The 10,296-nt window shown below is 39.3% G+C and overlaps 1 non-coding gene across 1 annotated transcript; it reads left to right on the top strand.

The window, feature by feature from the left end:
* Positions 1 to 9,626: 9,626 nt before the first annotated feature.
* LOC115030457 lies at positions 9,627 to 9,755 on the top strand. Its single transcript, XR_003836053.1, has one exon. It is a non-coding gene; the product is annotated as a small nucleolar RNA SNORA68 (small nucleolar RNA).
* The last annotated feature ends 541 nt before the right edge of the window (positions 9,756 to 10,296 follow it).

The following is a 10,296-nucleotide window of genomic DNA, read 5'->3' as shown; positions in this document are numbered from 1 at the left end:
CTACAGCTTAAGTTAAATCCTTGACTTTCACAGTGAGTGGGTGACTTCAATAATCCATACTTGCCTATAGACAGAGAAAGGTAACTGTTATTATAATCCAAAAGTTCTTAACAGATATTTATAGAACATTTCAGCCAAACACAACAGCACCTTCTTCTCAGCACCTTATGGAACTTTCTCCCAAACTGACCATATACTTGGACATAAAGCAAGTCTCAACAGATATAACAGGTGGTCATCGTATCTGACCATCACATATTAAAGTTGTATATCAACAAGAGATATAACAAAGTTCACAAGCTCATGAACACTGAATAACTCTCTGTTGAATGAAAAAAAAAAAGGATCAAAACAGAAATTAAGGAAGAAATGTAAAAGGTTTTAGAATTGAGAGAAAAATCAGAACACAACATACCCAAACTGATAGGACACAGTAGACAGAGTTCACAGCACTAATTGCCTATATTAAGAAATTGGAGATAATGAAACTCAGGGCTGAAGTCAATAAAATAGAAACAAGAAAAACAATTTGAAGAACCAATGAAAGAGAGAGTTGGTTCATTGAGAGAATTAATAAGATTGACAAACCCTTGTATAAATTAACTAAAAGTCAGAGACATCCAAATTAATAAAATAGAGTTGAAAAGAGGGACATAGCAAAAGACATGAAGGAAATTCATCTGCCAATAAGACCATATAAGCAATTTAAACATACCTATAATCCCTAGTGGAATAGAAACAATAATTAAAATTCTACCAGTCAAAACTTCTCAAGTCAGAATTCATCATTAGCTCAGAATTATACCAGAATTTCAAAGAGCCCCAAATACTCCTCAAAATATTCCACAAACTAGAAACAGAAGGAACATTGACTCATTCATTTTATGAGACTATGGTTACCCTGATACCTAAGCCATATAAAGACCCTACAAAGAGAATTACAGACCAATTTCCTTTATGTGCATAAATGCAAACTAAGTCCAAGAACACATTTCAAAACCCATCTACTATGATCAAATAGGCTTCATTCCAGACATGCAGGGATGGTTCAACATATGTAAATTTACAAATGTAATGTACCATATTAACAGACTGAAAGATAAAATCATACAAAGGAAAGGCCTTTGGTGTGGCCAACACCTCATTATGATAAAAGTTCTGTAGAGATTAGGGATCAAAAGACATATCTCAACACAATCAAGGAAATTTACAGCAAGTTCATAGCCAACATCAGCTTAAATGGAGAAAAACCTCAGAGCATTTCCACAAAAGTCTGAAACAAGACAAGGGTATCCACTTTATTCATAGTTACTCAATATAGTACTGAAAGTATAACATAAAAACAAAATTCTAGGCCTTTAGGCCCAGGCTTGGGAATGTGACCTCTGTGACTTAATGCTCCAAGGTATGCTAATCAAAAAACAGATAGCGACATTCCTTCACCCACCCACTTCCTGGGTTCAAAGAGTGTTCATTCAAAGAAAGTCACCCTGACCATTGCTGGAACCCGCTATGCAAATGTGCTATTGTTAGGGGCTCTTAGAAACTATCTTGAGAGATAACCTGCACACTTACCAGGTATTCCTTGTGACTCTTGTGACTTTGCACTTCCTTGGGACTCTTAACTGGTATCTTTGGTATTTTCCAACAACGCCCTCCCCACTTCCTTGAGTTGTGGTTTCTTCCTTTAAATACCCCCTTTACCTAGCTACTGGGGCACCACGGTCCTCTACCCCTGCGTGGTGTATGACCGTAGGCCCAAGAGCGCTCTTGAATAAAAAAGATCCTCTTGCAGTTTGCAGCAAGACCGTTTCTTGTGGGTGATTTGGGGTGTCGCCTCTCCTGCGTCAGAACGTGGGGGAGTCCTCACGTTGTGGGTCTTTCAGTACTTGAAGTTTTAGCTAGAGCAACAACAGGAGACAATAAGATACAAATAAGATACAAATAAGATACAAATACAATAAGATACAAATAGGAAAGGAAGAAGTATCTTCACTTGCAGGAGATATAACAGGATGCATAAGTAACCCTAAATATTATCAGGAAACTTTCAGCCGAGTAACAGGACAAAAAAATTAACTCACAAAAATTAGAAGCCTGCCTATATACAAATCAGAAATGGACTGTGAAGGAAATCAAGGAAACAACACCTTTTACAACAGCCTCAAGTAATATTAAATATCTTGGAGTAGCTCCATCCAGGAAAGTGACATTGAAGAAAGAAACTGAAGAAGATATCAGAAGATAGAAAGATCTCCCATGTTCATGAACTAGTAGGATTAATATAGCAAAAATGGCCATCCTACCAAAAGCAGTCTTCAGATTCAATGAAATATCCATCAAAATTCCAACACAATTCTTCATAAATCTTGAAAGGATAATTTTCAACTTCATGTGGAAACACAAAAAAAGTCCAGATTAACTAAAATAATTGTGAATAATAAAAGAATGGCTGACAGTATCACCATCCCCAATCTAAAGTTGTACAACTGAGCTATAGTAATCAAAACAGCCTGGTAGCACAACAATGGAAGTTAATCAGTGAAGTCAAATTGAAGACCCAGACATAAATGCATACACATATGAACACCTATTTTTTTAAAAAATAAAACCACCAGAAACACAAACAGTAGCATCGTCAACAAATGTTACTCAACAAACTGTATGGCTGCATGCAGAAGAATGCATATAGATCCATATGGATCAAAGACCTCAACATAACACCAGACACACTGGACCTGATAGAAGATAAAGTGAAAAATAGCCTTAAACTCACTGGCACGGAATAAAAACTTTACGAATAGAACACCATTAGCATAGGCAGGCATGAAGATCAACACTTAGTAAATGGGACCTCAAGAAACTGAGCAGCTTCTGCATGACAAAGGACACCATCATTTAAACAAAGCAGCAGCCTACAGGATGAGAAAGAAAAATCTACCAACTATATGTGATAGTGGGCAAATATCCAAAATACCTAAAGAACTAAAAACCCGGATACCAAGAAAACAAATAACCCGGATACCAAGAAAACAAATAACCCAATTAAGAAACAGGATAGAGATCCAATTCTTTTTTGAGAGAACTCTCAAATGGGTGAGACAAACCTGAAGAAATGTTCAACATCCTTAGTCATCAGGGAAATGCGAACCAAAACTACGTTGATATTTTATCTTACCCCCGTCAGAATGGTTAAAATCAATAAAACAAATGATGCTCATGCTGGCTAAGATGTGGGGTAAGGGGAACACTTATCCATAGATGGGAGAATACAAACTTGTACAGCCACTATAAAATTCAGTTCGGCAGTCACTCAGAATCCAGTTATACCACTCTTGGGCATCTACCCTAAAGAATGCTTCATCCTACCACAGAGATACTTGCTCAACCATTTTCATTGCTGCTCTCTTCATAATAACCAGAAATTGGAAACAACATAGATGTTCGTCAACAGATGAATGAATAAAGTATGGTAATTTACACAAAGGAATTTTACTCAGCCTGAGAGAGAGAGAGTGAGTAGAGCGAAAGAGTATGAAAATCATCCTGCATGAGGTAACTCCTACCCAGAAACACAAGTATGGCATGTGTTCACTTGTGTATGAATATTAGTTGTTAAGTCATTATTAAATAAACTACAGTTCATGTAGTCATATAGTGTTTAAAATACACAGTAAGGGACTACTGTGAAGGTTTGGAACTCCCTGGATAGGGAAAATAGAATAAATAGTTATGGATGGATGAGGGGGGACGAATTGGAATGGGAGGATCAAATGGGGAGGAGGAGGCAAGAGGGGACAGCTAAAGGCAAGGGCAATCTGAGGGGTCCTATGGGAACAATACAGTGGAAGCTTCATAAAACACATATACATATGGAGGCAATCTTAATGAAATCATCAAATAACAGAGGAGAGAGTGCCACACCAGAACATCACTTATCACCAAATGAAGCTTTCAGTACCACAAAAGGATTACATCTAATGGGGTCCTTGGCCAAAGGGGTCCAATGGCAACCCCCAAACTATTGGTTACTTTCCATAAATTGATAATACAGTCTATTACTCACAATAACACCTATATAACTCATTGAACAGGGTTGAGCTTGTGAGCCTTTAACCTTACTGACTAATATTCACAGTACTAGAAGTTATTCTGCACCAACCCAGCTACAGACCCTTCAATCTACAATGATGATCTGCCTATAAGATGCATTGGTACAATAGCTGTACAAAATCTGTGGGAGTAACCAACCAATATCAGTTTGATTTCAGGCCATTCCACCAGATAAAACCCATACCCCATGCTGCTTGCCTATCCAAGAACCCGAGAATAGATAGGCCATGGAGGTAGGGAAAAAACAAATACTATTTACTGTTCTGCTAAAGAAACATAAAAATAAAATAATGACTCTTAATAGCATCCTGCTATACTCTTAGATATAGTAAGTAATGGCCTTGCTCAGCCATTATCAAAGAAGCTTCCTCCCGCAGCAGGTGGGAGCAAACACAGAGTCCTGCACCCAGATGTTAAGTAGCAAGTGAGCAACTTTGGAATAATCAGCTCTATATGGGATGTCTCCATCGAATTCTTCTTCTTGGGGCTCAGGGAATGCCACGCCCTCTGGTCAAGTCTGCTCAACAGGTTGAAAAGTCTGTAAGCACTCAATGAGGAAAAGAGTTTCACGGAAACTCACCTCCTGGAGCTTTGGCGTTCTCATTTACCCATATACTCATACCCTTTTCCCACGTTAGTCTGGTGTATGGAACTACGAGTTCTCTCTTAGTATTTTATTATAAATGCCCTTTAAGATTAAATTCTGTTATAGTTAAGTCTCCCCAGTGTTCCAAGTTCCCAGAAGCTGAGCTTAGAATCCTGTAGGAATGCAGAAAGGAAGTTACTTATTCAGTTACTAATTAAGCATTACAAAAGACGGAGCCAGTAGCTCAGAGCTGGTCTACAAAATATTTACAAAGGACAGTAGCAAATCTCATCCAAACAAGGGAATAACATATTAGAGCTAGGGAATCCGACTGAGACAGAGATCTTCTCTACAGCTAGGTATGGCAAGCTTCACATTAGAAGCAAGTTGGTAAATTCTTCTGTAGACCCAGGAAATAGGGTGTTGGGGTATTGAAGTATTTATGATATGGTCTGCTAGTGCAGAACCCCTGGTGGTGGGTTTAACAATAGACTAGTTTACACCTGGCTCCCTTCTTCTGCGGCTGCAGCCTGGTCCCCACCTTCTTTTGATGTATACATTCCTTTTTTTATTGCGTCACTGTAACTTGGTGGATTGTATTTTGCTTGGTTTCTTGTTATTTCTTTGGTATAAAATGTTTGATGCTCGACCTGACAAAATATATTCAGATTCTACACAATCTCACATGTTGGTCTGTCTATCACCCGCCGACTCCTTGTCCATCTGCCCCAGAGACCTGTCCCATGCAGATAAAGGGACCCAGAGGGTCTGCGGCAAGGGAACTCTGTAGAAGAGGAGGCAGAAAGAGTGTAAGAGCTGGAGGGATTGGAGGACACCAAGGAAGCATGGCTTTCTAAATACAGCATGACCAATGCACATGTGAAGCAACAGACGGTGGCAGTGTGCACAGGGACCGCATGGGTCTGCATTAACTGGGGTCCTAGGGATTAGAGAAATGGGTGCACATCCCATCCCTGATCCTGAAGTTGTCTCCAATTTATAACTACTTGCAAATCAAAAATTAGTTTTCTCAGTGAAGTCTCTCTGGAGAAACAAACTACTCTTAAGGGTAGGCTCCAAGCTCAGCAGTAGATGGCACACAAAATGGACTGAATGGCATCCTTTGGAGGTTTTCTGTCTCCTAATGTTGTGCCAGATTTGTCCTTTCTGTATATATTATGGTTTTTGGTTTTGTGTTCTTATGAGATTCATGTGTGTGTGTGTGTAAATGCGTGTGTCTCTGCATCGATAAGAGTTTCTTGTGCTTTTTCTTCATCTCTTTCATTTGTTTGTTTTGTCCTACTTGAATTTGTTCGTTTCTGTTTTTATCTTATTGTATCTTTATTTATTCTATTATTATCCCTGAGATGCCTCTTTGTTTTCTGAAGAAAGACACAAGGGGTGTGCATCCAGATGGGAAGGGCGGGGTGGGAGGGTGAGGCAGAATTTGGAAGGGTGGGGGAATGAAAATCATAATCAACATGTTTTGTATAAGAAAAATCTAGTTATAATAAAAGAAAAGTAAAAGGGAAAACAGAAATATAGATGGGGTAAATTTGTGTCTACCTTGGGAGACACATACTACCTGGGAAAGACTTGCTTTTCTACCCTGATTTTATTTCCATGCAAATTTCTATTCTTTGTGAGAGAGCATTTGTGCCTGTGCCTGTACCTGTGCCTGTACCTGTGACTGTACCTGTGTGTGTGTGTGTGTGTGAGTACATGCCTGGTTTTACATTACTTCTAGCCAACTAAACTCATGTTCTCAACTTGCATCACAATTTACCCATTGAGCCATCTCCTCTGCTTCTTGTTTGTCTTATTGTTTTATTTATTTATTTATTTATTTATTTATTTATTTATTTATTTATTTATTTATATATTTATATAAAAAGCTATTACCAGGTGGGTAGTATTGGGAAAGAGCTTTCTATATTCATCACATTTATGGAATTTCTTTTTTTAAGACTTTTCTGATATCTGTTGACCTGGGACGTCTTGCAAAGAGCATTCCACATGCAACATTTTCATACTTTTTTTTCTTTTTGCAGTGAGTTTTCCCATGTATAGTAAAGGATGATTTATGGCAGACACTTCCCCACACACTTTATATTCATACAGTTTGTCATTTCTGAGTGTAGCTTGGTGGCTGATGAGGTATGTCTTCCAGGAAAGGGGATCTCCACTGTTATTCCATTCATGGAGTTTTTTTCCAAGTGTCACTGCTCTGGTGAGCAACCATTCTGCTTCCGGGCATAGTGGTGTCTCATACCCCATACATGCATAGGGTTTTTACCCCATGTTCAACCTCTGATGCACTGTAAGATCTAATTCACTACTAAGGGTTGTCTCACATTCAAGAAATTCAGAAATTTTCTCCCTGGGGCATGATTCTTGATATTTGGTGACATTAGACATCTGATATAAATTTCTCTTCACTTTATGCCAGCGAGTGCTAGTGTGTCACAGGATTCCCGTAATTTTCATGCTTACTGGTCTGAGTCCTTCTGTGAGTAATAGAATGTTCTGCTGGTTTTTGTCTTCTTGTTGGAAGTGTTCCCTTTCTCCTGTGTTCACAATTCTGCTGAGCCACTTGAATTTTGTAAGGCTGAAGGAGAAGCTCGGGGTATTTTAGGTGTATCCTTAGCATGCTCCCAAAGCATATAAATGAACTGTGACTTTCCCAGGAAAAGCGAGGCTTCAGCTGATCCATAAGGTCTCATGCAATGAGAAAACAATCAAGGCACATCCTTTGAATTTCATAATTAGGAGCCAATAGAGGCTGAGGGCTCACAGTTTTCAGTGGCTTCCAAAATTTTTCTCATTTTAATGAAGGATGTTCTTGTTTCTATTTTTGTTAAATCAGGGGGAAGGCTCTGGTATTTAAGCAAGCTTCTCATACTTCTTTGTTTGTTTTTTATACATCTGAAGATAAATGGCTAGGAAGATGGCAGCCTACTTTTTATAGTTATGATCATTTTCAGTCATCCCCATTTTTAATTTTGGACCTGTGTTTAGGAGTTACCAGGGGGCTGTGAAAGTTTGAGTGAGAGATGTCTCCCATGAGCTCATACACTTGAACACCTGCTTTCCAGTTGGTGCTATCTGAGGGTGCTATGAAAACCTTAGGAGGTGGAGCCGAGCTGAAGGATGTGTGTCACTGGCTTGAAGAGTTTAAGCCTCAAACCACTTCCTGCCTGTCTCCTCCCACCCACCCCCATCCCCTGCTGCCTTTTTGGTCTCAGTGCAGGCAAAAAATGGGATCTGCCTGTTTCCTGTCATCATGCCTCTCCTATTGTTATTGATTTGATCCTTCTGGAATCATAACCTAAAGTAATCCCTTTATTCCTGAAGTCACTTTTGGTCATGGTAATTTATCACAACAGCAAAGGGGTAACTAATACAGTAAAAAAAAAACCAACCAACCAACCAACCAACCAAAAGAACCAAAGATCTCCTGGGACCTGACATCAGACTGCCTTGACTATGGATTTTCCTAGCTCTGAAACCTATCATAAGTAAGAATGATATGAACACTCATTCCATAATATTGTTCTGAGAATGAAAACTTTGACACATTCATTAGAATATATAATTTGTGAAAAATAAATATCTGTTTGGTCTGCTCCATTGTAGTATCTCGCCTTCCTATTTCTTCTTATCAAATGATTGGGCAAGGTTAGTGAAACAATACTGAACAGTTAGTTATATCAAAGCTAATACCTCCTTTTTAAAATTGAGTCCTGGCTACTTATGGGGTGTCTGAGGCAGAAGGAACACTAGTTCAAGTCCTACCTGGGGCAAATTAGTGGAATCTGCATCACAAAAACCAAAAGGGTCATAGCTCCCTGGTAGAGCACTGGCCAAGCATGCATGAGATCTTTCAGTCCCCACTGCTGCAAAACTTAAAATAAGTTATGATGGGAATATATATTTCTAATATTTTCACTGATTTTTTTCACTTTTATTTTATATGTTTGGGTATTTTGCTTGAATAGATGCCTGTGTACAATGTGGGTATCTGCTACTCATACATGCCAGAAAAGGGCATTGGATTCCCCTGAGGCAAGAGATACAGGCAGTTGTGAACCACTGTGCAGGTGCTAGGCGTTGAACTCAGATCCTCTGGATCGGGATCCAGTGTGATTAGCTAAGGATCCATCTCTTTAGTATTTCACTTTTACGGATCATCAGAAGGTTTCCTTTTATCCCTACTTTACTGAACATGGTAGTTACTTTTAATTGTCACCTTGAAGGTTTTTAGAATAATCATGGGAACATAACTTTGAATATGTCTCCAGAGAGATTCACTCGAGGAGAGAAGATGCATCCTGAATGCGGGCAGCCCCATCTCCATAGGCTGGAGTCCTGGATCAAAAAAAAAAAAAAAAAAAAAAGCAGAAAGGTACTGAGCCCCAGCATTCACCTTTTCCTGCTTCCTGACTGCACATGACACGTGACCAGGTGCCCCAGGCTCTCATGGCCTTGCCCTCTCCACCATTATGCACTCTAACTGTGAGTTCAAGCCAAAATAAGCTTTCTTCCTTACATTTCCTTTGTCAGGATGTGTCTCCCTAGTGAGGACAGTAACTAGAGCACTGGATATGTTTGTCATGAGTAGGTCTGAGTGTTATCAAATGTTTTTCCAGTATTAAAAGAGGATCACAACACAGTTCTTTTTTAATGTAAAGCAACATATTGCCCCATGTTTGCCTTCTTAGGATAATATCCTTTTAATATCCCAGTAAACACAATCAGATGATAGGTTGTTTGAGATCTTTTATGTACAAATGAGAAATTAATCATGCCCAGGAGAGACCAGCAGTAGTAGTAAGGGAGTGTAATTCATTACCATAGAAGGAGCTTATTGGCTGTGAGACACACTCAAAGGTTGGAAATACTTTTCATTCTTACAATGTGTGAACTCCCCACACCCAATCCAAGAACCTCTGCTGCCTGTAGCAGCCATTAAATAGTGGTGTGCACAGCAAAGGGGCTTTGTTGCCTTTTGGAAGCTGTGTGGTGTCCCCAGAGTGGACTGGGAGGTTCCAATGTCCTGAGAGCAGGATGGGTGGCTTGGGCTTTCTGGTCTTTAGGTAATCAAGTCCCCAAATCCTCTTATGCTCCTGCTTTCAGATGAGAGAAATCAGCCTGACTTCACTATTGGCCTAATTCTAAAGAAAACATAAAACTGAATCCAAGACCAAGATTGTTCCAGCCAGTGATGCATGTGTGTTTCCTTACTGACAGGCTTTTCCTCAAGTATGAGATGAAGTCATTCAGAATGCTGATGGTGATTCTTGTTGATCATCTGAAAATAAGGCTCAAATGTCCTTTGTGTGTGTGTTTGTCTATATTGGAAGACAGGAAGTTAACACTTTTTTTCTTTCTTTCTTAAGATACTCTCTACCTTATATTTTGAGACTAGGTCTCTCACTGAGCCTAAATTTTATTGATTAGGCTAAGTTTCTGGCCAGCAGGTTCAAGGAATCCCCATCTTTTCCTCCCCAGGCTTGGGTTAAACTTTACTTTTTACCTGGGTGCTGGGGATGAGAAATCAAGTTCTGACTTGTGTAGCAGTCACTTTACTGTCTGTG

The sequence above is a fragment of the Mus caroli genome, chromosome 2 (assembly GCF_900094665.2).
Source record: "Mus caroli chromosome 2, CAROLI_EIJ_v1.1, whole genome shotgun sequence".
In the NCBI taxonomy this organism is placed as follows: domain Eukaryota; kingdom Metazoa; phylum Chordata; class Mammalia; order Rodentia; family Muridae; genus Mus; species Mus caroli.
Note: the sequence above shows the minus strand (reverse complement) of the source record. Positions and strands in the feature narration are given on the sequence as shown.